The 25740-nt window shown below is 34.8% G+C and overlaps 2 long non-coding RNA genes across 6 annotated transcripts in view; one reads left to right on the top strand and one right to left on the bottom strand.

Moving 5' to 3' along the window:
• Positions 1–25740, top strand: part of LOC105483471 (uncharacterized) — a 277589-nt gene that overhangs the window by 194476 nt on the left and 57373 nt on the right. The gene's annotated exons all lie outside the window — the stretch shown is intronic.
• LOC105483472 (uncharacterized) overlaps positions 4506–25740 on the bottom strand; it is a 33734-nt gene continuing 12499 nt past the window's right edge. Inside the window, exons 2-3 of the long non-coding RNA XR_011622715.1 lie at positions 5220–5468; positions 4506–4887 (exon numbers count right to left, since the gene is read on the bottom strand). This is a non-coding gene — a long non-coding RNA (uncharacterized lncRNA). The remainder of the gene's footprint in view (positions 4888–5219; positions 5469–25740) is intronic.

The raw sequence follows: 25740 nt of genomic DNA, 5'->3' as shown, positions 1-25740 counted from the left end.
GGTCAGTCTGACAGATTCTGAGTGGTGGTGTCTGCATTATTAGGACCAGTGGACCCCATTGTTGTGTGCTAATTGCCATACCTTTTGCTATAAAATAAATTCCTTGGTTTCATGCAATGTTTCAGCTTATAAATCTAACACTGTAAGCTCTGGGATGTTGGTGCTGGCTGAATTCTTGTGAAGTAGAAAAGGCAACACTGTCTACAGAATATATGTCACTTTGAGTCAAGATAAATCACTGTCCCTTTCAGAGAGAAGAGGTCTAATGTGGTCAAATTGCCATTGAGTGTCTGTTCAGTCTCCTAGTGAAATGGTTCCATACTGGGGGCTGAGGATTGTTCTCTATTTTTGGCAGGTTGGATGTTATCTATCTGTTAATTGAAATGTATATAGTATATACATAGTATATAGTATTTGCATTTGCATTAATATAATTATTATCATTGGGTTTAAGTCTTTAATCCTGTTATTTGTTTTCTATAGTATTAATACCATTTGTTATTTATTTCTTCTTTTTTTCCACCATTTGGTATCAGGGGTGTACTGACTCATTAAATAAATTGCATTCTGTTGTATTATTCATGTGGCTTTAGAAATCCACTCTATCTCATATATTATCTAATTAAATACATATCCTTTATTTAGTATTTTAATTTTAATTGTTGTTCTAAGGCTCATAGTATACATCTTTACCTTATCACTATCTACTTCAAAGCAATATTCTATCACTTCTTACGTAATATAAGAATCTAATGACAATATATTTCTCATCACTTCTCTTCTATTTTGTGCTACTTTATCACATCAGTTACTTCTAAATAGGTTATAAACCTCAAAAGGCATTGTTATTACTATTTTCTTTAAAGTCCTTTTTTAAATTAAGAAGGATAAAGCATATTTTATATTTAATTACATGTTAACTGTTCCTATTCATTATTTCTTCAAATAAATTTGAATTCCTATGTGGTATCTATTTCTTCTAAAGAACTTTGTTATTGATTGAGCTTTAAGTCTACGGGTGACAAATTCTGTCAAGCTTTGTTTAACAAAAATATCTTAATCTTCTCTTTATTTTTGAAGGATTATTTTTGCAATACATTGAATTCTACATTGACTTTTTATGTCAACTATTTAAAATGTTGTTTTATCGTCTTCTGCAAGTGAAGCCACTTGTTGTATTTTTCCTGTATATAATGTATCTTTTTAATCTAAGTGCTTTTAGGACTTTTCTCTTTATTTTTGAGTTGTTGTCATTTGACAGTGACATACCTGCATATTGTTTCCTATGTTTATCCTAATTCTTTGATATTATTGGATCTATGGGATGAGTATTAAAGTATTTTACACATGGATGAGGCTTTTTGGGTTTTCATTCTTTTACAGTTAGTGCTTCTTTTTGGATAGTTTTATAGTCTATCTTCAGTTTACTGAACTTTTCTTCATGGTGCCCAATCTCTGATTCCCTTTTCATTTCAGATATTGTATTTTTCAGTTTTAGAACATCCTTTTTTCATCTGTTTATTTATTATATCCAGTTTGTGCTTGAATTTCTTGAATATGTTTATCATAACTAAATGAAGAACCCTGTGTTATAATGCTGATATTCATGTCTTCTATGTGTCATCTCTGTGTCTATGTCTATTGACTGTTTATTCTGTATTTTTCTCTATTTATTTACAAACATTGTACTTTTGATTGTATGCTAGACACTGTGGATGCTAGCTACATTGCTGAAATCTGAATTTGTAACCTTCTTTGAAGAATATTATTCATTGTTCTGGTAAGTGATTAATTTACACACAGATCAGCTTGATGGTGTCAAGACTTGAGTATGTCTAAAATACTGCCAGTCCTACAACTTGGTCTTTCTGAAGTTTGAAATAGAAGTTGATGGTTTTCAGGGAGGATCAGTCCTCTTAGCCCTAAGGAGTCTCTAGAATTTTCATTTAACTTCCATTCAGATCTCTTTCAGAAACCGTTATGATGTCTCAGCCTGTGCAAATGCAGCTTAATATTTCATAAAAGAATCAAGATAGACCACATGCAGATTTATGGGCTTCCTTCTCAGTATGTTATATGTCTCGCCTCTTCAAAATTCTGTCCCATAAATTTTAGCCACCTCAGCAGCCCCAAATCCTACAGATCTCTGTTTGTCTATCCAGCAATTCTACTGCTTTGTATCTGTCTCTGCTTCTCTGTGGCTCAGTTTAGAGAGTGTCACCAGATAGGAAACTAAGGCAAAGGTGGAACTTGTATTTTCCTTTTTAAAGGATCAGAGCTCTGAACTATGTGTGTATGATAGCATCATTTTACAGCTTTTTATGGTAAGAAAGTCCAACAACTGTTATTTTATCCTAACTGTAACCATAATTTCTCTCCTTCTTCTGTGAAAATAAGTAGGTATCTTTACATTGTGGTTTATTCTTTACAAAGCAATTGTTATTTTATCACATTATTCTCAAAATACCATCAAATAAATTAGAACTTATGATAGGTAGGGAAGAAGGAAAATTTTAAGCTCCATATTTCTGATAAAGATATTAAGCCTAAAGGAGAATAACTGATTTGCTTTAAACAACCTGAATTCCTATTCAGTCTACTAATTTTTATTTAGTATTCTGTCTACTATAAAAATATTGTTTTAAAGAAAAATATTTTCTTTTTGTTTTTTAAGTATATGTTTTCTGGACTTTTGGATCTCTGTTTAAGCACATGCTTTCTTTTTGCAAGTTACAATTTATCAGCACTCCAGAACTTTTATATCATTTTTTAACTTAGGCTTTTCTTTTCTGTATTTTCTTCTTTCCTTCATTCTGAGAAATTCAACATCAAGTGTGCCTAATTTTCTGACTGGCTTTATTAGCCCAATATATGAAAACAGGGATGATCACTACACTTATTTTAATAAAAATTTTAATGTGATGTTAAAAATGCAAACATGATATGATTTTTACAATATAATTGTGATGCCCATAGATAAACATTTGATCCATCTGTTCTAATTATAATCTCACTGCACTTGTAATTTAGTATTCATATGGTTAACTCCACTACAATCTTGGCATCATCTTTGACTCCAAGCTTCCTAAGGCAAGTAAAGACTATGTCTTTCTTGTTTAACCACTAGTGCTTACTACAATAGCTGCCTTATAGTGGGCATACATTAAATACTTATTGAAGGTTTGAACAACGAATGCTGATGAGTTTATGTGTATAACTCTGTATTCAATTCTGAGAATCATAATTCAAGAAGGTCACAACAAATTAGATACAATGGAGGAAAGAATGGCTTAAATAAATGGTCAAATGTGTGGAAAGGATGATTGATAAAGAAACCAACGTTACATTGAAAAGAGACCCCTAAGAGGGCACACAATGACTGTGTTGAAATATTTGAAGTTATCTTATATAGGTTGTGTGGCAGGCTTTCTCTGTAATGCTTTATAGAAACTCACTAAGTCTAATATGTAATGTTTCAGAGAGGCACATTTCCAGCTCTGTATAAGCAGGAATTCTTTTTCAGATAAATGAATACACATTAGAATTAAAAGCCTCAAGGATGCAGTTGCATTCATACCTTTTCTTGGTTTTAGGGACTGAATTTATCAATTGAGGAACATGAAGGCAATTTATGTATCATTTAGAGATGCATATCAGGTGATATATAAGTTTAATCCCAAACTACATTCATAAACGTATGATTCCACCATTCAACAAATGTTTATTGAGTTCCTAGTATATGCAACATCACGAGGAAATAATTTTATACTGTAGGGAGGGTTTATTTCCAAAAACTGTCACTTGACGAGAAATTCAGAGATAATTTTCCCACCTTATTTGTAGTTGTAGCTTTTTTAAAGAAATTTTACTGCTGAGACTGATGTACACATACATACACACACTCTTAAAGAAAAAGAACAAAGAAAGTTCAAGAATAACTATTTGTCTGGCAGATTCTTAGCAGAAAATTAAAGTAATTATATTTTCAAAAGATTCTCAAGATTTAATAAGATAAATTATTAGGACAAATGATCATTGAAACAGATCACAGAAATCACAAAATGTATTATTTAAGGAAAGATTGCTCTTTGTGACTTAAAATGAGAGGCTCCATATAACATGTTTGAGATTAGTTTCAACATATAACCTTTCTTAAAGTTTTCCATCCTCCAGTGTTCTCTACAAACAATTATGAATGCACCAAATTGCTCCTTGAGCTGCCATGAACAAATATGAAGCATAATGTAATACAAAATTTCCTATAAGCTTGAAAATAGTGACACTATGAAATTTGAACTTTCGTAATCTCAGCAGCTTATGAATATATGTGAGGTCATATACAGGCTTCAGTAAATAAGTAAGATCATTACTATCATCTACTGATAACACATGTACTTTATCTTCCTGCAAAGACTCTAGACTCATATATGTTAGTCTCCAAGGGTCTGTCAAACGTTCAGCAGTATTTACAAATGTAAACACATAACTGACAATGCCAAAGACAATTCTGCATGGCATAGCTGTTTTTATTGCTGTGGCCACTGCCAAAGGCTGGGAGTCATCAGATCTAGAACCCTCTGTCACTTAATTGCCTCTGGTTTGAGATGAGCGGTTTATCCTTTAATGACAACTCCGCAAGTCATAGAGGGGGTTCCCGCTGCTCACTGGGTGTGGGGCACACCGTCACTGCTTCATGCTACCCAGATCCAGCATCTTCTTTCTAATGTTTGTCTCCACACTGCCAGAAAAGCGGTCATTCTCATTCCACCTTTTGATGTAGCATGCACTGGTATAACGTGGTTCCACTTCAGAGTTTGGTGGTTTCTTCTATTGCTGGGCAGAGATGTTCTCTTTCAGTTGTTTCATGAGCCCATGGGATCTCAAAGCCTGTGGAGATCATGAAGGAGATAGAGAAAAGTCCTCTCTTCTTCGTGAGATCTGAGCATAGTTTCTTGGGCACCGGTGTGTGACACAGTTCAGTAAACCTTCCCCTTATGCTAGGAAGAGAGAAGCCTAAAAATATGTTTTAACATTACACTGTGAGGAAGCCTTAAGTTATACTTTAAGGCTTCTCTCTCTGGTATATAGATGTGCATGCAAGTGCATGTCCCAGCATCACTTACACAAGAGCCATTGTATGGTACTCAGAATCTCTATTTCCTTCTGACAACTAAGTTCTTATAACTAGCTCAAACTCAGGATTCCAAAATTCATGTTACCTCAAGAATAGGTCTCTCCTCAGAGGATTCTCTCTCTCCATGTAAATAGATGTTTTTCAGTTTTGTCTCATTAATAATCCCCAAATTGCTCAGTTATGTCTGAATGTCCAGGTGGAATCACAGTAGAGATACACCCTGTAAGGCAGGATAACGGATATGCTAATCCTTTTGGCAGAAGCTGTGATGTTTGGAGATGATTGCTGGAGTATTTACATTTCTCATTATATATCTCAGAAATTACATATGAAGCTAAAAGGAAAACAGAAAAAATTTCATTCTATGGAAAAATCAAGTAACTAAGATTGACTGTATAAAAGTAAGCATAGGCTTACTTTTTTCCCCATTCTAGAATATCTGCAGTGCTTTGTAATTACCTTATAAAGATAGTACTAATCGAGGAAAGAAAGAATCCAGTATATATGTCTCTTACCTTTTGTAATTCTTGTAATACCCTCACTATTTGGGAAGACCATCTTGGAACCAGTGACTCTCCACAACCTGTGTGAGTGAATCATGGCACTAGGTAGGAATGTGATCTTAAGTTAAGTGATTTTCCTACTGTTAAATTTGAACATACTGCATCCTACCCACACTTTGTTTAAGTCAGTACAGCTTGTATTCATTACTGGGAGATTTTATGAGTGAAATTTTTGTTTGGATTCATCCAGTACATATAATTCATACACAAGATTACTATTTTTGCAGATACACTGTTGGCCTTTTTTGACCTACACACATCAAGAGGTCTTAGGTTAGGCACAAACAGGGCACTCAACCTCCTAAAGTTCACAGATGTCTCAAAGAGGAAATGGAAATTAGATCATGTAGTCTTGTTTCTCTCTGGGATGTATTGGGTAGGGCACATTACTTCCTGGATGCACTGATCATATCTTCCCCCATTTTATGCAATGAAGTATGACCAATATCTTACTTTCCTTAAAATTATTGCCACAGAGACTAGGTTCTTTCCCCCTCAATAAAACTGACTGGGGTTGACTACTGTTTATGGTCCTCTCTCCCCTCCCCTGCTCTATGACTGTGCCACTCTGCTTGAACTTGATATATCCTTGCTATCTGCCCTCCTGTTATTGCCTTTTCTCTCCTTACTGCTTGCCACACAGTTTCTGGGCTAAGATGATAAACTGAGCACATACGCACTAATATAAGGAATTACTCTGGAGAAAAGGCATAAATGGCATGCCCCTTGCCATAGTCATTTGGACTGTTCACAGATATTCTTGTTCATTTCGCCTTCCCAGTCAACAGAAAGACTGCATGTACCTGCCTTTTTAGTAGTTAAGAATGGCCATATTGTTTTACTTTGCCCAATAATAGGTGAATGAAGATAATATTAGTCATTTCTGGACAGAAAGTTAAACAAGGTATTTGTTTTGTTATATTTCTTTTTTTTTTTTTTGGTCTCAACCACATGAGAACATGTACTGAGATGGAGATTTCATCACCTGGAGCATGAATGCCTACGATGAACAGAGTCTGCAGGCTAACCTTCAAGCCACAGACACGGAATGAAAAATCAACTTGTGTTTTGAAAAGCTGCTGAGATTTGGGTGTGCTTGTTAGTGCAGTACAGCTTAGCAGAGCCTGACTAGTATACTCATTAATGTAAATTATAAAGCTAGTTTCTCGGCATATGATCTCATTTAATTTCTAATTGGTTATTGAGATCTTCTGTATATAATGAACAGCACTAGGTATTTACTTAAGATGCAAGTATAAAAATTAGCAGCATTCAGTCTTTGCTGTCAAGATGCTCAGAATTTATTCTCTCAGGAAGTTTATGTTAACTAGGATGGTACATGCTATTCTGCACGGTTTTATTCCGCATGGATAAAAATCATTGAGGGGTAGAGTATCCGTTTATGAGTCTATGTGTGGGGATGGGAAATGAGATTTTTTTTTTCAGGTACCAATTCCCTAGGTGCAAACCATAGTAAATGCAAATTCAAATGGTCCCATATCCAAGGTACATAAACCAAAAAAGCAAAGTGGGAAGCAGTAGAAGATATTACCCAGGATTAGATATCTACCTAGGCACAGTGATACCATCAGAGAATGGCAAGGGAAGAAATAAAACTTAGGATACACAGATGAGCCTTTTGGTTGCTTCAACCTACAATACTAGAGTTTAATGCAAACATAAATATAAAAAGGGATCTGGATGAGAACAAGAGATCCAGAAAGAAGGCAACCAGAAGCATCTGCCATATAAAAAGTTAGGATTAGGTAGAAAAGTTGCAGCCCAAACTCACAGAAATACTCTGGGTAAGAGGAGCTCACAGGCCCAAGTGGAGAGTGGCATCCAACCAAATTGCCACAGCAAGGGCCACTAATGTGAAAAGCAGATCTTCTATCCTGGTACGGACATTTTCTTGTATGCAGACTTGAGCCTACATAGCTTCTTTGTGCCTTAATTCCTTTATCTGTACAATAAGAATAATTTAATTCAGACTTTTATAATGTAAGCATTAAATAAGGTAATCTCTATAAAGTATATATGATAGTGACTGGCATATAATATGTGCTTAGCAAAAACGAGCCATTATTTTTATTATGGATACTATTATGTGATTATTCCTTCTTTGGAGTTCTAAGTAGTGTGTGTATCGGTTCAGAAAATGTGGGTGATGACATTAAAAACATCATGTAAAATAGTACCAAAGCCAGGGTGATTTGGCTGAGCCAATGTGAAATGTTCAGCCGAGTAATTAAGGAAGTCTTTTTTATTTGCTTTGGTGCCTAGTTTCATTATCTTGGTTATATGAAAATATATATTTGGCTTTTGTGAGAGGACTTTAGCAATTCTAAGAGGAAAGGAAACCTTTTAGTAAAGTCATTGCCAGAAGTTACGTTTCTGATTTTTATTCCTTCTTTAATCCATTATGATTTTTTTGCGCTCATCCAGTGCGATTTGTTAATATTCTTTCTCCTTCTTCCGTTTACTTCCAAAAATGCATTGGCCATTAAACCCATTTTGTAAATGTGATACATTAATATGGGTTTCCTTCACATTTTTATGATGCTGACACTAGCAAATACTAAGAGAAGGTTGAAGCTGTCAGGATTTTATGTGACTTTGATGACAGGTATTTTTAAGGCTTCCTTTCTGCTATGTGATTTGAGGAATGGTACCTTTTTTTTTTTAATGTAGAAAATACATTTTCTATAATGTTAAGAAAACCTGTTGGTGATTAGAAAAATTAAGCAGACACCTTGGCTCTAAGAAATGCAAACATAAGAAAAATGAATTTTACGATTTAGATTTAGCCAAGGGCATTTCAAGGCTCAAGGCTGTTTTTCTCAATGAATATGGGAGTAATAAATACTTTGTCTTCTCTTATAGCAAAACCAGGCTGGCCTCTAAGTCAGACATTCTGGTAAACAATGAAAAGTATTTGAAAATATTCTTGGCTTTCTTAAGGACTGTGAAAAAGAAAATGACATCTAAATCTTTGCATACAGTTAGTCTGAAGTAATACTACAGAAGACTATTATTTGGAGGAAGAAGGGGTGCTTGTAAAAGAAGCCAGATGGGTAGACAATTATTGAGATTGCATAGTGGGTAATTTGTGCAATAAGAAACAGAGTAATATATAATAGTGACACATTTATCAAAAGTGTATTTCTCTTATGCCTATTCTCTCTCTAAATATTCGGCACGCATTTTGTTTACGTACCTATTTAAAATTCTCATTTATTCCTCACCCCTTCCCCACTATTTTTTTCAAAGATCCACTGAAATGTGTTGCATGCCTGTGAATTATACCCCAAGTGTGACAGACGATGACTACTTGGAGGATGCCAAGTTTCAGTTGCCCTAGCAACAATAACCAGGGGATGCTTCTCAGAACTTCTGCCTCCTCTCTTCCCCATCATTTTCCTGTTTTGAGAGTTAGATAACATGGTTACCAGAATTAACAGAAACTGGTTTCCCCCTGGCATAATGAAAAGGGGAAAACTTAGATATGTCTGCCTTTTTCTTACCATCAGGGGAAATTCTGCCTATACCTGCAGTGAAGACTGAATAGAAGGGAAAGAGCTGCCTGCTATCATACTAATAAATACTCAATGGTGAGAGAATTAAATGTCAGAACTGCAACTGCAAACTGCTTTTGAGAAATAAAAACATCATTGTTGAATTTTCCACAAGTAAGCTGAAAGAACAGTATGCAAATTGCATTGCAAGTTGCTATGTTCTCTGAGAAGAAATTTTTGGTCTGTTCTATTGAATCTGATATGGCAGACTTAATTTTTCTTTCTCGAATGAGGAAAGCCTAATAAATGGGAATGTCATCTAGATAGTGATATGCAAAACTTATTTTGATTACTTATGACTTATTGAGATGTACATCTGCCACCATCCCAAATAAATATGCATACCAAACCAGAGAATGAAGTTTAAGGAAATTTGTTTGCTAAGAGAAGGAAAGCAAATTTCTATGAAGCAAATAACTTTCATCTTCAAGGATCCTCTCTTGCAAGGTTCCTTTCTAAGGCCCTGTAACTAAATTTGCATTTGTAATTTTTTTTTATCCTTATTCCCCCCTCTCACCATTATGTAAGCTTTAAACTCCACAAATTCTAGATCCACTCCGAAAAAGAAAAGGGACATGAATGACTTGTGTGATCACTTATTGTTGCTTTTGTATTATGACATTCAGACTTCTAACCTTGTAGTTCTGCTTTGAATATTCATGTCTGTTTTATTTCCTCTCATGTTGGGGGATATAATAAATTCTCCATCAATTCCAGGCTTGTGCATATTTAAACAGCAATAACAAAAAATGTGCAGTTTGCATGCATCATTGTACTTTCAAAGCCATTTAATAAAATTATAGGTAGGAAATAAAATGGCAGATAATAGAAAATACACAGGACAGATCAAGACATTTTAACGTAGTCCATTTTTTGCTAGCATGGTTTTTTGGAGTCTAGTCTATGTGATTTCCAAGGGACACATCAGATTTCTGACTTTTTTGGATAATGTTAACAGTAACAATAAATTTAATTAAGTAGATGTTTAATGGCGATTCCTTTAGAACTCCTTTTCCATAATCTTTTAATAAGTAGTGTTCATCACATATATGCCAATAATATTCAAAGGATATTCCAAACAATCCTTTGGGGATTTACATAAAATAAATTGAGTTTTACAAATAAGATGCTGGAAATTTTTAGTAATTATTTAAATCCAATACTTTGTGCTTACTCTGGAAATGTTTTGAAAGGTATAGTAAAACTTAAGTCTTTGTTCTTCCACTACTTACTTTTATCACAATTTATGTTTTCTGTAAAAACAGATACATCCATTAAGTTGCATTTTCTGGGTACAAGATCCTTATTTTAATTTTATTTATCAAGAGCACAGTGGTTTGAACCCAGTAGTTTCTGATATATATTACTTCAGTTGAATCTGACCCAATAAATTTTTTAAAAACTTTGATCTCAAACCCTACAGTTTATAGAGGTGGTAATGAGAATCCCATAATAGATACTACTGGAAATTTTTATCTTTACCAAAATATTTAAATGATTTAAAGAGAATATATTCACATAATTCAAAATTTAAAAGGAACAAAATGAAATATGTACGTTGGCAAAAACTCACTCCACTTTCAGAGCTATTTTAAGCATATATGAATATAAGTGCCCACATTCTTTTTAACATCTTATACAAATATGGAAGCTTAATTTTTTTTCCTCAACACTATCTTGTAGATAGGCCCATATCTGCAAACAAACAAATGAACAAAAAGCTATGTTCACATTCTGTGTTGTGGCTACATTGCATTTTATTTTATCTTTGTAGTATAATGTATGAAAGTGACCATTTGTTGATGCAAGTTTAGATATTTTTCTAATCTTCTCTCACTAAAAACACAATTGCAGTGAATAATCCTGTGTATGACACTCTTGTACAAATAAGAACAAATTTAATAGGTCATATTCCCATTTCTGATTTAAGGGACAGAAGTTGTATATTTTTATATATTGATAGATACTACCACATTGCCTCCCACACAGGATAAATTCATATATTCACAATCAGAATGCCATTTTCCTTCATTCTTACTTACAGAAGGGGCCATCAAACTTTTCAATTTCAAACTACAGTGACAAAATTTTTCACCATAGTTTCAATTACTTTTTTTTCTGTTTTTGAAGTTGAAACTTTAAAAACTATGTTTAAGGACTTTTACATTTATTTTTGCTGCAGCATAACTTTGTTGATATCTCCTTCCTTGCATTCAATACAATGTTTAATTATTTTTTTTCTTGTGTCCTTGGTCATCATTTTTCTCTTCTGTTACTGTGTAGGATTCTTAAAGGTCAGTACTTGGCTGCCTAGTTCATCACTGACTCACCAGCTGCCATAGTTCATCACTGATTCACCAGCTCCCAGCACAGCAGTGTCCATAGTAGGCATTCAGCAAATATTTGTTGAACAAACGACTCAGGGAGTGAGTCCACCAGGATATCTCTAGTATATGCCACAGAACTCTGTCCTTGATTCTGGGCTCAATTACTTCTGAGTCTCCTAAAACAGTTGGCTATTCTTCAAGATTTTTTTGAAAGCTTGGTAATGTATTTGAAATAGAATTGAGAAGCACAATATTAAAGAGACTCATACTTAATATTTTAGAATATGATATCCTTGTGATTTCTCTAAGATATCTAAATTATAACCATAGTTTAGTTTTCCATGAGGAAGATGATTTTCTAACGGAAATTATTGGTTAACTGAAAGTTTTTCAGTACTATCATGGAAAGAGAAGCAAAAATGTGTCTAGGAAGCAGGGAAAGAATAAATACATTTATTTATGGACTTCCATATTATACATAGAGCACTACAAAACTTTTCTGTTAAATGGTACACAAATTTGCTACACTGAGCTTTGTCATTGAATGAGAATGCACAGTTTTCAGGAAGGTAAATTATTGAAAAAAAATTACTATGAAGACATTCGCCTTCAATCATAAAATGAATAGTAATTTAAAACTTCTTCTTTCCGCAGAGAGTATCATCCCCTGTGTAAATTCTTTCAGCAATTACAGATACATAGCAATTGTTAAAGTTGCTAATTAGATTGGTAGTGTATTTGAGTGACTGATGTCACAAAATGCATAAATATTGCTACATTTTTAGGCAGAATTCAACAAATAGTGTTTAGGGTTTTTTCCCCCTCATTTTAACAATAAGGACTCTTGTGTAAAGAATTCTTGTGGTTTTAGAGTCTACCCTATTCATGTTAAATTATCAGATGCCAAAAAATAAGTCTTTGTTTTCCTCTGTAGTACATCAGAGTGATAAATCTAAATAAGGCCCAAAGCTTACCCTATAGCATGTATTTGAGTTGAGAGTGTAGAGAGCTCTGCCAATGATATAAAAGTCTTGTTTTATTCTGAGCAGAACCACACACCTGAAATGTTGTCACGTTATAACTGATTTCAAGATTTGCACTAAGGAAACCAGAGGAAAGAGGTTGGAGAATTAGGTAGGTTGGGACAGAAGGGTCTCAGATTTCAGGGGAAGAGAAAAGGGGCTTGGAATAAAAAAAGGACAGGCATAGCTGATACACTCCAGGAGACATGCTACTTTATAATCAGTTTTAAAAGTCTTTCCCCCTGTGTTGTAATTTTGTAATGCAATCATTAAAACTTCAAGTTAATTTGTTAAACCAATGTGATATCAAGTAAGCTACTGTAAGGAAGACAATGTGTAGATACATATCCATGTCTTGGAGGGGCAATTGACTAGACAGAACAGGCTCAACCAAGAGAACCAATGATGGAACGGACTGAAACAATGCTGAAGAATCCCAGCTCTAGAGTCAAAACTGAGAAATGACAAATGACTGCCACCTCTCCAACACACTCCCTGTGGGAGCTCAGAAACAGCAAAATGGGGTCTGGGTTTCTGTTCTTATGGGGGTGAGACTTAGGTATTTGTGAAATGGTACAGGATAAGTAAGCTCAGAAGACAGGAAATGTGGGAGGATAATCAAATGTGGCTTAACGATATACTTATAGACATTTGTTACAAGTCCTCAGTATTGTTCAAGAGTGGTTCTTGTCTCATATTTCAGTGCTTACATTATGAGCTTTCAAAGTTACTGATGCATATTCATGTGCATTAATATCTTCTCCCTAACCAGATCACAAACTCCTTGAAAAACAGGAATTCTTACTCATCATTCTTATCTCTCATAATATCTAACTTGGTGCTGAGTCAATATTATGGTGCTCAGCCATATATTTATAAAATGGATACTTTATTGGACATTTATTTTAGGACTATATGGCCTATAATCTCAAAAGATTGTAATCACATGATATGGGATTTTAAATGTGTCTATAGTTTTTTCTTTTTGGAATGTGGACTTTCACTTACTTCATTTTGATTCTTTTTTCTTTCACTGCTATCTTTACTTTGACTGTCAATAGCACCTGATTTTCAGAGTTCCTTTTAAAGATCACCAAGATAACTCTGAAATATCTTCTTATTGTAGGCTACAAAAAAATCAACAATACCTCACATCTCAAGTCTATACTCATGTATTAGGCATAATTCATGAATGCTTAAGTACCTACGTCCCATGATTGTCCAGCTGTTTATACAAACATAAAATACAAACAAGACTTGAAGCTCTGAGCAGAACTGTGACCAGCTGATACTTAAAAAAAAAAAAATCTTTTAATATTTTCTTCCAAAAGATCTTGCTCTCAAAACTTTTATATATAAATTTAATTTGTTTCTTAGTACTGGATAGGCCTGCAGATTAACGTACATCAGGAGCAGCAGTGATACATGTTTCATTCCCTCAACGAAATGGGAAGGACTGAGGAAGGGAGGAAAGAAAAAGAAAGCAATTGGTGGTTCAGTCTTTGTGCACACAGTCTCTTCACTGATGGGAGTGCTGAGTTTGATCCGAAATCCTGCGTGCCGCAGTCTATGAGATGAGAGAACAAACCATACCAAGATGGGCATGCTATTTGCTTTTCCAGTCATCTTCAAGAATAATACAGGTGGTACTTCTAACCAGGCTGGGCGTTTCTGGTGGCTACATTATCATTTTGACTAGTGAGTTCTCAGGGTTAGTAACTGAAAAAAGCTATGCTCAATTTTTTTTTTTTTTAATTATAAACATGGGTTGGGGGTGATTAAGCCTTGGTTGTTCCCTCTGCTGTTGCTTCTGCTTATTCACAGTACGTTTCCTAAGACTGTGCAGCTGACGCTCAGCAGACTTCCAGTTTTTGTTCAGGTCTGGTTTTGATCTGTAGTGTTCAGGGATGAGCAATTCCTTTCAAGTTATTTGCAAACCTTGTCAAAGCCTGATTGCAGCATGACATTGATGACAGACTGATTATTACTTGTCTCAAAAAGCAGTGTAAGAACATATTGGCTTTCATGCAAACATCCAGCTTGTCATTAGTGTGCAGTGCAAATGGCAGCGGTTTCATACCGGAATCCTGGAAGCCGAGGCAAAGGGAGTCTCTGCTTCTATTGGCCCTGGAAGAACTTCAGTAACATTTTAGGGATAATTTTTGTCAAGTTAAATTTCCACGGAACTAAGATAAATGGTCTTGCTTTGAAATTTCATTGGTTATCTTGAGAGACATTTATTCCAGTTGGTTAGGCAGAAAAAAATTTAAAAGACATAAAATACTATTAAAATATAAATAACTCATTTTCCCAATAAAACAAATCTGCTAAAGCTTAGAAGTGAGATCAGTGGCAAAGTTCTGCTTACTTTGAAACCCTAAGAGCCAGAATCAACTAGATGAATATATTAGTTACTTGGGATGTGAGTTAGACCTTGCAATGGTACTTGTCCTTTTCAAATCTCAGGAACTTAACTGAATTAGAGCAGCATATGTATTCTGTAATGCCTTCCATGAATTCAAAACTCTATAATTTCAATTTTATTCAAGAGTTGTAAACTACATGTCTACCTGACACTTAGGAGAAAGTTACTCTCTGGCAACTAGTGGTATCTATGGTAGGGATCTTGTACTACCTCCTCATCTGTGTTTCTTTTGCTATTTCTTGCTTCTACTGGTAGAAAGGTAAAGGAATAATCTCATTAGGCAAAAGCCACTGAATCACAGAAATAACTAACTCAATTTGTTAAACAAAACAAAACAAACAAACAAGCAAACTCTAAAAGAAGATGACTTGCTTAAAGTTAATTGGAACTTTCCCTTGAAAAAAAAAGCATACGTACATGGAAAATAATAAATCAACATATAAAAAAATTAGATTTCTATAAATTAGCAGCACATGTTAAGAAAGAAATCAATAAATATTTACAATAGCACACATCAAAACCTCAAATACTTAAAAATAGTAATTATGAGAGACACCCAAATCCTCTATGTTGTGCACAAGTAAACTTCTGAGAAAAATTTTTTAAATCTAAAGAAATGAAGGAATATATGTTCCTGCATTGGAAGTCTCAATATTATAAAAATGAAAATTCTCCTCAAATTGATCCATAGATTCAATGTTCTCACAATCAAAATAACAGAAAGCTATTTTTCTTTTTCCTTTTTAAACTGGGGAGAAGTGATTGGCATGCTAATTCTAAAACATGTATGAAGCCTATAATCCGAGCGCTTTGGGAGGCTGAGGTGGGTGGATCACTTGAGGTCAGAAGTTCAAGACCAGCCTGGACAACAGGATGAAACCCCATCTCTACTAAAAACACAAAAATTAGCCAGGCATGGTGGCAGGCACTTCTGGTACCAGATACTCAGGAGGCTGAGGTAGGAGAATCGCTTGAACCCAGTAGACAGAAATTGCAGTGAGCCAAGATTGTGCCACCGCATTCCAGCCTGGGCATCAGAGTGAAATTTGGTCTCAAAATAAATCAATAACTATAATAAATAAATAAATAAAACACTTATGGAAATGCCAAGGATCTAGAATAACAAGACAATCTTGAAAAAGAACAAATCTGGTTGAATTGTACAAACAAAGATCAAGTCTTATTACAAACGTGCAGTAATTAAAACAGTGCAGTGTTAATGTAAAATTAAAGAAATAGGCCAACAGAACAGAATAAGATATGCGGAAGCTAACCCACACATATAATCACCTGATTTATCACAAAGATGTCACAGCAACTCAGTGTGGAAAAAATGGTGGCTTTGCTAAATGGTTACATCAATTGGATAACTGTTTGAAAAATAAATCTGTACCTTAACTTACACCATTTACAAAATTGAATTTGCAGTGGATTTTAGACATACATGTGGAAGTCCAAAGGACAATACTTCTCTAGAAGAAATCTTAGGAAAATGCCTTCATGATATTAGGGTAGGAGGATTTCTAGATTGTTAAGTATAAAAGAAAAGATTAATAAATAAGGTAATTTAAATTAGTTAATTCTGTTTACCAAAAGATAGCTTTAATTGTGTGAATAGTAAGACTACCAAGGTAATGGGAGAAAATAATTGAATAGTCGTATATATACAGAAAGTTGTCTAATACATACATATATGTGTGTGTACTCATATGCAAGTTATACAAAAAATTCCAATGAATCAATGAGAAAAAGAATAACTAAAAAAAGGGGCTGGGTGTAGAGGCTCATGCCTGTAATCCCAGCACCTTGAGAGGTCAAGGTGGAAGGACTGCTGGAGCCCAGGAGTTTGAGATAAGCTTGAGCAACATAGTGGGACCCCCATCTCTATAAAAAAATTAAAAATCAGGCCAGGCACGGTGGCTCACGCCTGTAATCCCAGCACTTTGGGAGGCCAAGGTGGGTGGATCGTGAGGTCAGGAGTTCAAGACCAGCCTGGCCAAGATAGCGAAACCCCATCTCTACTAAAAATACAAAAATTAGCTGGGTGTGGTGACGGGCACCTGTAATCCCAGCTACTCGGGAGGCTGAGGCAGAGAATTGCTTGAACCTGGCAGGTGGAACTTGCAGTGAGCCGAGATCGCGCCACTGCACTCTAGCCTGGGCGACAGAGCAAGACTCCATCTGAAGAAAAATAAATAAATGAATAAAAATAAAGGAAACATTAGCTTGGCATGGTGGTGCACACCTATAGTTCCAACTATGTGGGAGGCTGAGGTAAGAGGATTGCTTAAGCCTAGAGGTTGAGGCTGCAGTGAACCATGATAGTGCCACTGCACTACAGGCTGAGTGACAGGGTAAGATTGTATCTAAAAAATAAAAATAAACCAAATGCTTTAACAGTCACTTAACCAAATAGGATAGCCAAAGGGCCAGTAGCCATAAGAAAATGTGGTTGGAATCATTAGTCATCAGCTAAATACAAATTAAAGCCCAAAATCAAAAACACTTTTTTTTTTTTAACAGAACACTGTAAAGAAGAATGACTACAATTTTAAAGGTTAAAAATGCCAAGTGTTAGTGAGAACATGAATTAGAGAGATTTCTCAAAAATTATACAAATTAAAACTCCATAACTCAATAATCACTTTGCTGGAAAAGAGTTTTTCAGTATTGACAAAAGCTAAATATATACATAACCGATTCTACTCTGAGTTAGATACGCAATAGGAACGAGTGCTTATGGCAACAAAAATGTACATAAAATTCTTATAGTAACTTCATAATATCTTCAAACAGGAAACAACCCAATTATTCATCATATGCAGAAGAATAAATTAATACATTATAATATATTTTTGTAATGGAATATTTAGCAACACTGAATAATAACAATTACTTACAGTGAGCACTGATAACATAAAAGCACAAGTAGTTGCCTGATAGAAGTGAGAGGTCAGTAAGAATAGTTAAAGGAAATTTTAGAATTTTAATTTTTCATTTATAGAGTAGGGGGCAAGTAGATATTTTCTAACATTAACGGGTAAATGAAAAAGGACAAGGTGTAAAAATACTCTTTAGACTAATGACTAGAAATGATTAAAAACAACTGACTAAGTGGGAAATTTACTCCTATTTTTCTTACCTTTAAACAATATGTATTTTGCAAAATGTTTCATAATTCACATTTTAAAGTTACAAAACATACTTCATATTTGAGATGACTGAATGTGAATTAGAAGAGGAAGAGCACCAATTTTGCTGATGTGGGTATGTATACAACAGGAAAGCCATTAAAAATATAGTGGAAGCCCAAACCTGCCCAAGTCAAGAATCCAGATAGGTCTTAACTGAAACTATTCTCACCTACCAGCCTCAGTAAAGACCATTCCCTGGAATCTTACACCAACAAGCATATGCATTAGTCAGTGTGTGAGATTCGGTGGGGAGGACTTGGCAGAAAGACAAAAAAGAGTCTCCAAACTTCTTTGGAAAGTGTTTTGCCACTTATCCTAAAGCTATAATTCTGCCAACTGGAGTCAGTGGGCTATTATAAATTTATATATGCATTTAATCTGCCTGGAGAATTTTTTTACTTATATGGTACATCAACATTTCAAAACAACCTTTTAAGATACAGAGTCTTCCAAGAGGAAGGTTCTTTATATGTGAGAGGCAGTTTTCCTTCTGAGGGACAGCAATGACTAGTTTGTTTGGGTACAAAACTGACAGTTGGGAAAGTCTTAAATATAATTCTGGCTTTTCTACTTCCTTAGGTTGGCCATACAGAATAAAAACGAACCTGTTAAGGAAGCAGAATTTTGGAGGAAGTACATACACATATTAGAGAAACACTAGAAACTCTACTGTAATAACAGTTAGGGAATCCCTGGACCACCATCTGAGTTATCTTGTCTGATAACACCTGGATAGAAGCTGTTGTCAAAATTAGCACATAGACTTCATGAGACTTAGTAAAGTGAAATGAAAACGTAAAAAGATTCTGCAGAAAAAAATATATAATTTTGTTACATTTCTTTTGCCTTTATAATCTGAAAAGAAATAACTTTAAAATATTGCAAGTGAGTAAATGTTTTGAAAACAATTAATTAGATAATGTAATAACCTGAAAGTGAAGTTCTCATAGAAAACCCATTTTGTGGCATTCTGGAGGAGGAATCTTAGCTTTTGATAGGTCTGCTATACAGATACTGTACCCTATCAGGATTTAGCCTACAACCTTACGGCTGCCAGGCTGTCTCAGAGAGATGAGGTCATTCATTGCGGGTTGAGGCACACTCCACAAGTAGTATGACTGGTTCTTTATGAGGAAGTATTTGCAGTCTTTTTAGTTTAGCTTTTTGTAGAGGGAAAAATTCACCATAGAGTCTGAGAAAATTTTCCTCAAACTATATTTGCTGAAAAATGGAAATGAAACAAAGGAACCCAACAGGAAGCAATTGGGGGGTTAAATAAAGGATATGGTGGGTAGATAGAGGTGTAAGTGTAAAGATTCCCTTAGTAAGGAAACATTCTCTTTCAAATGGGCCATCTAAATTCTGGCTTAGTAATTGCTAAAATTATGAAATATATTAATTGGTTTATTAGAGTATTTGTTAGAGATTGACGCTTCTCCAAAATGAAAGCATAGTATTTTAAGAGAAGATTAAGAAATCTAATATTTAGCAAAGTCCTTCAAGTAGGCTAAGATGTTGGAACAGAAAATGAAAAATAACTGACAGAATCTCATATGGTTTTGGTAATTTTAGGTTCCTAACTTAGAAAAGGTATAGCTGTGATCACTTTACAGATCCTAAAGTGAAACATCATAACTCCATTGAGGAAATGTACCAATTAAGAGAATTTTTATAACATAAAGAAGGAAAGTGAATTATGATGATTAAGCGTATTATAGGCCTACTCACATGTGAATAATTCCAAATTCTTTGTAATGGATGATTTACTGTGTCCATTGCAAGAGAATTCACTAGAACATTGATACTAGGTTTGAAATATTACATCTATTTGCGGGATATTCCATGACTTAAAATTCCTTGGGCTATGTTTATGATTAGCGTTTTAAACTAATTTACATAGTGGGATTGCCCCTAAGCACAATTTTCCATTTCTATCTTTTCATGACGCTCAGTCTTGCTGTGATCTAACTACTGAGCCTCACACCATACATCAAACTACTTGCACCTGCCCTTAGATACCTCAGAGGAGTGACTTTAAACTCATGTCAGAACTGAACTCACATTTTATTTTAACCTTATCCTACTTATACATTCCCTATCTTGTCTCCCATACCATATTTCCTACTATATCCTGCCTGAACCTACATTCCCTTCTGTAACATAGGGGGGAAAATTATTCTCTGCCATAACAATTAAATGGAGAATTAAAGTTAAACATTTCACTGACTTTAAACTATAATGAAGTTAAACTCTGATTATATGTGTATACACACACACATACACACATATATATACAAACACACACATATATATACAAACGCACACACAACTATACATCTACATACATAGTATAGTTCATGGAAGAAAAGCAACAAGAATGCCATTAGCCTAATCAAATTTCAAAAATACTGAGCATGAGAAAGCTCTCAGGGAAAATTCTAACTTGAGAAAAATGACAGAATGCTTTATAGGATTTTAGCAGGAAAAGTAGGTCAAGCCTCGCTAGTTTCAGAGAATAGTTGGTCAAGGATGGTCTCAGAAGGGGTAAGAATTGTTCTTGAAGAGGAAGAGCTAAGGGTCAAGTTCATCTGCAAGAGAGGGTAGACAAGAACATCTAAGGGAAACAAAAACATTTGAGGACCACCTTGGAAAAGTTCCTCGGTTCTTTAGTCTTTCACAGATTCCAAAGGGAAAAAAAAAAAAAGAATAACAAAAGTAAAGAAATTCTGAATAACTTCTACACTAAAATACAATTAGCAAGGTCCAATGTTTTGCCTCTTTTCATTATATTTTATTTCAAGGCTATTTGATACAAAATTTGAATTATAGCCCTTAATAGCAGGGTATATTTGTATTTACAGGAATATATATATATATAAACAATTTATATATATATATATTGCTTGTGATTTTTGCACATTGATTTTGTATCGTGAGACTGCTGAAGGTGCTTATCAGCTTGAGATTTTGGACTGAGATGATGGTGTTTTCTAAATATACAATCATGTCATCTGCAATCAGAGATATATTTATATATATTTATATATATATAAATTGTTTATATCGATCTCTTTTACATCAAAGAATCATGTTTAGAAAACATTTCCATGTCCTTATTTTATTTTATTTTTTATTATACTTTTTTATTATAGTTTTAAATACAAATAGCTCTCATAGAAGTAACTTTTTGAAACGCACTGTAAGATTGTCATTACCATACTACAAAAACACCTTGAACACACCTCTAGTTGAATAAAGTTGGACTAATCAACTCTTTTTTTTATATATACTTTCATTTCTAGGATACATGTGCAGAACGTGCAGGTTTGTTACATAGGTATACACGTGCCATGGTGGTTTGCTGCACCCATCGACCTGTCGTCTACATTAGGTATTTCTCCTAATGCTATCCCTCCCCTAACCCCTGATCCCCCGACAGGCCCTGGTGTGTAATATTCCCCTCCCTGTGTCCATATGTTCTCATTGTTGAACTCCCAATTATGAGTGAGAATGAGTTAGTTTGCTGAGAATGATGGTTTCCAGCTTCATCCAAGTCCATGCAAAGGACATGAACTCATCATTTTTTATGGCTGCAGAGTATTCCATGGTATATATGTGCCACATTTTCTGTATCCAGTCTATCATTGATGGGCATTTGAGTTTGTTCCAAGCCTTTGCTATTGTGAACAGTGCTGCAATAAACATACATGTGCATGTGTCTTTATAGTAAAATGATTTATAGTCCCTTCGGTATATACCCAGTACTGGGATTGCTGGGTAAAATGGTATTTCTGGTTCTAGATACTTGAGGAATCACCACACTGTCTTCCACAATGAGCTAATTTACACTCCTACCAACAGTGTAAAAGCATTCCTATTTCTCCACATCCTCTCCAGCATCTGTTATTTCCTGACTTTTTAATAATTGTCATTGGAACTGGAATGAGATGGTATCTCATTATGGTTTTGATTTGCATTTCTCTAATGATAAGCTTTTTTTTTCATATGTTTGTTGACCACATAAACGTCTTCTTTGAGAAGTGTCCGTTCATATCCTTTGACCACTTTTCGATGGGGTTGTTTGTTTTTTCTTGTAAATTTGTTTAAGTTTCTTGTATATTCTGGATATTAGTCCTTTGTCAGATGGATAGAGTGCAAAAATTTTCTCCCATTCTATAAGTTGCCTGTTAACTCTGAAGATAGTTGTTTTGTTTTTGTTTTTGTTTTTGTTTTTTTTCCTGTGCAGAAGCTCTTTAGTTCAATTAGATCCCATTTGTCAATTTTGGCTTTTGTTGCCATTGCTTTTGGTGTTTTAGTCATGAAGTCTTTGCCCATGCCTAAGTCCTGAATGGTATTGCCTGGGTTTTCTTCTAAGGTTTTTAAAATTTAAGTCTTATGTTTAAGTCTTTAATCCCTCATGAGGTAATTTTTGTATAAGGTGTAAGGAAGGGTTCAGTTTCAGTTTTCTGCACATGACTAGCCAATTTTTCCCAACATCATTTATTAAATAGGGAATCCTTTCCCCATTGCTTGTTTTTGTCAGGTTTGTCAAACATCAGATGGTTGTAGATGTGTGGTATTATATCTGAGGCCTCTGTCCTCTTCCATTGGTCTATATATCTGTTTTGGTTACTGTTACTATGCTGTTTTGGTTACTGTAGCCTTGTAGTATAGTTTGAAGTCAGGTAGTGTGATACCTCCAGCTTTGTTCTTTTTGCTTAGCATTGTCTTGGCTATACAGGCTCTTTTTTTGGTCCAATATGAAATTTAAAGTGTTTTTTTTTTTTTCTAATTCTGTGAAGAAAGTCAACGGTAGTTTGCTGGCGATAGCATTGAATATATAAATTACCTTGGGCTGTATGGCCATTTTCACGATCTTGATTCTTCCTATCCATGAGCATGGAATGTTGCCCATTTGTTTGTGTCCTCTCTTATTTCCTTGAGCAATGGTTTGTATTTCTCCTTGAAGAGGTCCTTCACATCCCTTGTAAGTTGTATTCTTGGGTATTTTCTTCTCTTTGTAGCAATTGTGAATGGGAATTCACTCATTATTCGGCTCTCTGGCTATTATCGGTATATAGGAATGCTTGTGATTTTTGCACATTGACTTTGTATTGTGAGACTTTGCTGAAGGTGCTTACAGCCTGAGATTTTGGACTGAGACGATGGTGTTTTCTAAATATACAATCATGTTATCTGCAAACAGAGACAATTTGACTTCCTCTCTTCTTATTTGAATATTCTTTATTTTTTTCCCTTGCCTGATTGCCCTGGCCAGAACTTCCAATACTATGTTGAATAGGAGTGGTGAGAGAGGGCATCCTTGTTTTGTGCCAGTTTTCAAAGGGAATGCTTCCAGCTTTTGCACATTCAGTAAGATATCGTTTGTGGGTTTATCATAAATAGCTTTTAAGATTTTGAGATATGTTTCTTCAATACCTAGTTTACCAAGTGTTTTTAGCATGCAGGGGTGTTGAATTTTATTGAAGACCTTTTTTGCATCTATTGAGATAATCATGTGGGTTTTGTCATTGGTTCTGTTTATGTGATGGATTATATTTATTGATTTGTGTATGTTTAAACAGCCTTGCATCCCAGGGATGAAGCTGACTTGGTTGTGGTGGATATGCTTTTTGATGTGCTGCTGGATTAAGTTTCCCAGTATTTTATTGAAGATTTCACATCGATGTTCATCAGCGATATTGGCCTAAAATTTTTGTTGTTGTTGTATCTCTGCCAGGTTTTGGTATCAGGATGATGCTGGCCTCATAAAATGAGTTAGGGAGGAGTCTCTTTTTCTATGGTTTGGAATGGTTTCAAAAGAGGTGGTACCAGCTCCTCTTTGTACTTCTAGTAGAATTCAGCTGTGAATCTGTCTGGTCCTGGGCTTTTTTTGGTTGATAGGCTATGAATTACTGCCTCAATTTCAGAACTTGTTATTGGTCTATTGAGGGATTCGACTTCTTCCTGGTTTAGTCTTGGGAGGGTGTATGTGTCCAAGAATATATCCATTTCTTCTAGTTTTTCTAGTTTATTTGTGAAGAGGTGTTTACAGTATTCTCTGATGGTAGTTTGTATTTCTGTGGGATCAGTGGTGATATCCCCTTTATCATTTTTATAGTGTCTATTTGATTCTTCTCTCTTTTTTTTCCTTTATTAGTTTGGCTAGTAGTCTATCTATTTTGTTGATCTTTTCTAAAAACCAGCTCCTGGATTCATTGATTTTTTTGAAAGGTTTTTCATGTCTCCATCTCCTTCATTTCTGCTCTGATCTTAGTTATTTCTTGTCTTCTGCTACCTTTTGAATTTGTTTGCTCTTGCTTCTCTAGTTTTTTTTTTTAATTGTGATGTTAGGGTGTCAATTTTAGATCTTTCCTGCTTTACCCTGTGGGCATTTAGTGCCATAAATTTCCCTCTAATCACTGCTTCGGCTGTGTTGCAGAGATTCTGGTACATTGTGTCTTCATTCTCATTGGTTTCAAAGAACTTCTTTATTTCTGCCTTAATGTCATTATTTACCCAGTAGTCATTCAGGAGCAGGTTGTTCAGTTTCCATGCAGTTGTGTGGTTTTGAGTGAGTTTCCTTAACCTGAGTTCTAATTTGATTGCACTTTGATCTGAGACTATTTGTTATGATTTTCGTTTTTTTTGTTGTTTGTTTTTTTTTTTTTTGCATTTGCTGAGTAGTGTTTTACTTCCAATTATGTGGCCAGTTTTAGAATAAGTGCGACGTGGTGCTGAGAAGAATGTATAGTCTGTTGTTTTGGGGTGGAGAGTTCTGTAAACATCTATTAGTCCGCTTGGTCCAGAGCTGAGTTCTAGTCCTGAATATCCTTGTTAATTTTCTGTCTCGTTGATCTGTCTAATATTGACATTGAGGTGTTAAAGTCTCCCACTATTATTGCATGGGAGTCGAAGTCTCTGTTAGGTCTCTAAGAACTTCCTTTATGAATCTAGGTGCTCCTGTATTTGGTGCATATATATTTAGGATAGTAAGGTTTTCTTATCACATTGACCTGTTTACCACTATGTAATACCCTTCTTTGTCTTTTTTGATCCTTGTTGGTTTAAAGTCTGTTTTATCAGGGAGTAGAAATGCAACCCCTGCCTTTCTTTTTGCTTTCTATTTGCTTCCTCCATCCCTTTATTTTGAGTCTATGTGTGTCTTTGCTCATCAGATGGGTCTTCTGAATACAGCACACCAATGGGTCTTGACTTTTTATCCAAGTTGCCAGTCTGTGTCTTTTAATTGGGGCATTTAGCCCATTTACATTTAAAGTTAATATTATTATGTGTGAGTCTGATCCTGTCATTATGATGCTAGCTGGTTATTTTGTCCATTTAGTTGATGCAGTTTCTTCATAGTATCTATGTTCTTTGCAATTTGATATGTTTTTGCAGTGACTGATCCTGGTTTTTCCTTTCCATATTTAGTGCTTCCTTCAGGAGCACTTGTAAGGCAGGCCTGGTGGTGACAAAAATCTCTCAGCATTTGCTTCT

Source organism: Macaca nemestrina, chromosome 4 (assembly GCF_043159975.1).
Source record: "Macaca nemestrina isolate mMacNem1 chromosome 4, mMacNem.hap1, whole genome shotgun sequence".
Classification (NCBI taxonomy): domain Eukaryota; kingdom Metazoa; phylum Chordata; class Mammalia; order Primates; family Cercopithecidae; genus Macaca; species Macaca nemestrina.
This window is presented reverse-complemented; position numbering and strand designations above follow the sequence as displayed.